This window comes from Belonocnema kinseyi, chromosome 9 (genome assembly GCF_010883055.1).
Source record: "Belonocnema kinseyi isolate 2016_QV_RU_SX_M_011 chromosome 9, B_treatae_v1, whole genome shotgun sequence".
Taxonomy (NCBI): domain Eukaryota; kingdom Metazoa; phylum Arthropoda; class Insecta; order Hymenoptera; family Cynipidae; genus Belonocnema; species Belonocnema kinseyi.
In genome coordinates, this window is record NC_046665.1 from 88,769,708 (window position 1) to 88,774,413 (window position 4,706).

Below are 4,706 nucleotides of genomic sequence, written 5' to 3' on the forward strand. Positions count from 1 at the left end.
AATCAACGCCAGTCAGCAGCGAACCTTACGACTAGAAAAGGAATCCACCAATCAAAGAATAATTCTTTATATTATTCAGTGGATCCGAAAGGTAGGACGTAAAAACGGACCTATAACTCAACAAATCAGTGCAGAATATTGACGGAAGAAATTAGATAGTGTAACGGCATGCGCCGTTTTCAGAACTAAAATCCCAGGGCTCTAAGATCCTTTTAGCAAACACTCTCAGAACTAGTAAATTCCTTTGCGGGAAGATTCAAATGGCTTCTTAAATGCAAATTGATTATGTATATGTATATAACCTGTAAATGTTAAGTAATTATTATTGTACATGAGTTCTACGAATAATATGGTTTTATTACGTCTAAAGTAGACCAGTATTTATATATTATATAAAGTTCTTTTTCCAAAGTAGATTTTGAGGTTAGACACCTGAGATATCGAGCTATTCTTAGTATCGTTAATAGGTTAGGGCGCCAGCCAGAAGCTATAAAAAACAGACATTTGGACTTCAAAACAGGAAACTGTCACTCAAAGAGATTGACGATTTCCGGTGATAAAAGTTGGACTTTAGAACCATTACCTTGAGCTGACACTCATTTTTATTGCCGAAAATCAATAGGAGGAGCAAAGTGATCTCACTTGTGATTAGTTATTCGGCAGTAAAAGTGAGTGACGTCAGCATTTTAATTGGTTAAAAGCTAAAAGTAGGGATAAATCCCGCCCAAACGAGATTATAAATATAGATGCAGAGCTCAGAAAAGTCAGTTATAGTTACAAGTTTCAACCTGATTAGACTCTTAACTATCGGATACTTGTCATTTCGGCGTGCTCTTTAAAAAACTTTGAATCTGCGACCTTAGGATTTTTACTATTTTGATTATACGGACTTAGAAGAATTTAGATCAATTCAAAGGCATTGCGACCTATCGATTTTGCGTTCATGCACTACGCGACTAATGTTCGGATGTGATTCGATATTAAGTGCTAAACTTACTTATGTGCGCGTGTTAAGATAAAACTAATAAATTGATTTTATTAGTTTCAAACAATTCTTATTTGTTCAGAAGAAAATAAGATGAACAATGTCTGTGCCTGTCTCCGAGTTCTTCGATATTATAGAAGAGTTTTGTGATCCACAATACCATTCTTTTCAAATCTGTCGCGTTTACCACAAACTACATTATATTATTATAGTTGTCTATACCAGGAATGGTATACAGGAATATGTCATCAATGAAGAATTGAATATAGAAAATAAACATTCAAGTTTTAATTAACAAGTTAAAATGTGTGTATAAAGTGAATCGTTTTATTTCAAACCTGACCTATATTTCGCGGCTAATCGTTTCAACCATTCAACGATAGGTAACGGAACAAATCTCAACAATTCAGCGCAGAGAATTTACGGAACAAATTCGATTGCAGAGTTTGGACGTAACAATAGCAGAGTTTAGGATATATAAGGAAAATGGTCTGCTGCAGAGCTCCGTTTTGTATAAATAGAAGTGAGAATGGATTTAAATTTTACCGTTTTCCACTAGGGCGAAGAGGAAGACTGTCAATGTGGATCATAAATTGTAGGCGCGACAAATGAAAACCGAATTTAAATTAAAGATTATGCGAAGTTATTACTAATATTTATGACTATAACAATATAATTCAAATATAGGGGATCTGAAGATTATGTTTACATGTAATTAAATTTCCTGTGACCATTTTTTTAATATATTAAAGCGAAATGAGATTCAGAAGAAAGTAAGGTTAGGAACCCGTTTTTCTACAGAACGACGCACATTTACCCACGCAAATAAAAAGTACGTATGATCTAAAATATAAATATTTATCATAATAAACTCTTAAAAAGGTATTGTATTAATGTTTGACCTATAGTCTATTATTATTTCATTACTTGTTACTATTTATTTTAAAAATTATATGATTATAATGTTTGCGCACGCCTATTTATAAACTGAGTAAAATCTTGTTTGCAATCATAATTTTTGCAAGATCTACTTTTTGGCAAATGTGTGTGTTAAACCATCATATAGTCGAATTTAAATATTTCATATATTATATCACATGTAATTTTATTTATAATTCATGTTTTGATAACAATACTTCAGTATAATTAAAAAATAAATGATCTATATCATGTAAGTGTATTTGTATAATTCGATATAAATTTAGCGATTTTGAATTTAGCGGGGAACCAAAATGGCAGCTTGCAAATTTCTATGTAATATAGTACCTTAAGGAGGGTCGATGCACCGGGACAGCGCAGTAGCTAAAGATGCCAAAGTTGGGATCACTACTACTACGCCGAACGCGGCTTGATACAGGAGAGAGGGTTATCTGACACTTCATGTTCGCTTCCTCTACAGCAGGGCTCACCAGAAGGCAGCCATTGGCTTCATTGGCTGCCAGTGGCAGCCAAGAGACTAGATCAAACTGGCTCTAATAAATATTGTCGTTCGACTGGTCCCTAGCCCTTCACGGTCATTATAGAGTAGAGTTTACACTCTTCAAAATAAAGAAGAAGGGATTTTGGCGGCCGTCGGTTTTCTTTATTCTTTTTTAATTTTAATTCAAAACTCTCTAGATTTTTCAACCTTTTTAAAGCTTTAATTCGAGGTTCAATTTGCAGACAAGCTTGATTTACTTTGTAAATTAAAAATGAAATTGAAATTGGAAATGAATTGTATTGTAAATTCGAGTATAAAAGTTCAGAGCCCCCGCTGTGAATGACGGCGAGACGTAATTTACCGTGACCGTAACCCTTCGCTCGATTCCTGGAAAACGAAGAAAAAAATGACAGAAAAACTTGGTGGCAGTCACACACTTGTCGCGGCAGCCAGCACCTGCTTAGAAGTGGCAAGCCCTACCCTACAGCCACGAAAACGTGAAGTGTCGTAGAGTGTACTGTAGTTCAATTTCGAAAAAAAAGATGTCCATCAAAAATGGAACAGTTAAACTTACAGTTAAAAACTCTAATATATATAAAAAACGAATAATCCACCAGTTGAATTAAACTAAAAAGGATTAATTTTTAACAAGATAGCTCAACCCTTCACCAAATAGATAAATTCAACAGACAAGACCAGTTTTCTACACAAGTTCAGTTTTTAAGCTAAAAGGTCGAATGTTTTAGAAAACAGTTGAATTTTAAACAAGAAAAGAAGAACAAGATTTTCAACAACAAAGATGAATTTTCAATTTAATTGTTGAATTTTCAACTGAAAAAGATAACTTTTCAACACAAAATGGAATCGTTCAGTTTTCAGTTTTAAAAACTTATTCTTAACAACTAAAGCAAAAGTCTCAACTAAAACTACTTAATTTTTTACTCAAATAGACGAATTTTTAAGAAAATATATGAATTTTCTAACAAATACATACGTAGAGTTTTTAACTTATAAAGGAATAATGTTCAATGGATTTTTGATCCAGAAGGTTACATTTTCAGTCAAGGAGTAATTTTCTGCCAAAAAGACGAATGTTAAGCAAAATATATGAATTTTAAACATGAAACTATATATTTTTAACAAAAAACGGAAATATTTAATTTTTATTAAAAAAAATTAATTCCCAAACATTAGAAACGAATTTTAAGCAAAATAGTTACATTTTTCAAACAAAGATTTGAATTTTCAACTAAAAAGTTTATTTTTTAACCAACAAGATTAATGCACTGCAAAAAAGATGAATTATAAATAAAGTAAATAAATTTTTAACTAAATGCTAGAATTTTCAAAAAACTTTTAATCAAATAGTTGAATTTCAGACTGAAAAAGGTCAATTTTTAACAAAAAGTGGAAGCTGAATTTTGAGTTAAAAGAATTAATTTCGACTAAAATAAGACGAATTTTTAACAACAATGTTAAACTTTAAACCAAACAGATAAATCTTGAACCAAAAACTGAATTTTTAACTAAAAATAGTTGGATTTTATTATTCAGTTAAAACTTAATCAAAATAAATTGAGCTTCTTGAAATAAAGGGAAAAATTTGAATTCCTTAAAAAACGGGGAAAGAGTTTATGGCCGCCCCCTACACGGAGAAAACGATATCGCATGAATTACAATATATACCGTAATTCCTGCGCCGTATATCGTAATTATCGCATTATAATAGCGTAAAATCGTGACATCCTTTACTGCAAGTTTTTACATTATATTATTATTTTATTATATTATATATAAGAGGGTACTATAGTAGGGTCCAAGCGTTTGGCTTGCGATATCATTGTGCGATATATTTTTATCCGTGTAATATGTTAAATTTATCTCACCTGTAAATTTAATCTTTAAATTATATGAATGTTTTCAAATGAAGAAAAACGTATAAATTAATTAATTAAAAGTGTTCTTATACTAGCACCAAATATCTTTAACTTATTATTCATTGTACGGTTGATGGTTATAAATGAATACATTTATAATTAGTATTTAAGGTGGTCAGATCTTTGAAAAAAATAGTTTTTCAATGATTTCAAGAATCAAAATATTATAACTGATGTAATTTCAATTAAAAAAATTATTCTTCACGAAAAATGATGAAATTCGCACCAAAAAAAAAAAAACATTAATTTTAACCATATTTTTTGGAATTGCATTTTTTCTGACCGTCCCTTCTTACTAAATTTTTAAAATTGATTGTATTTTAATAAATAGCGGCTAATTTTTTGGGAAAACATTCTTTACAAC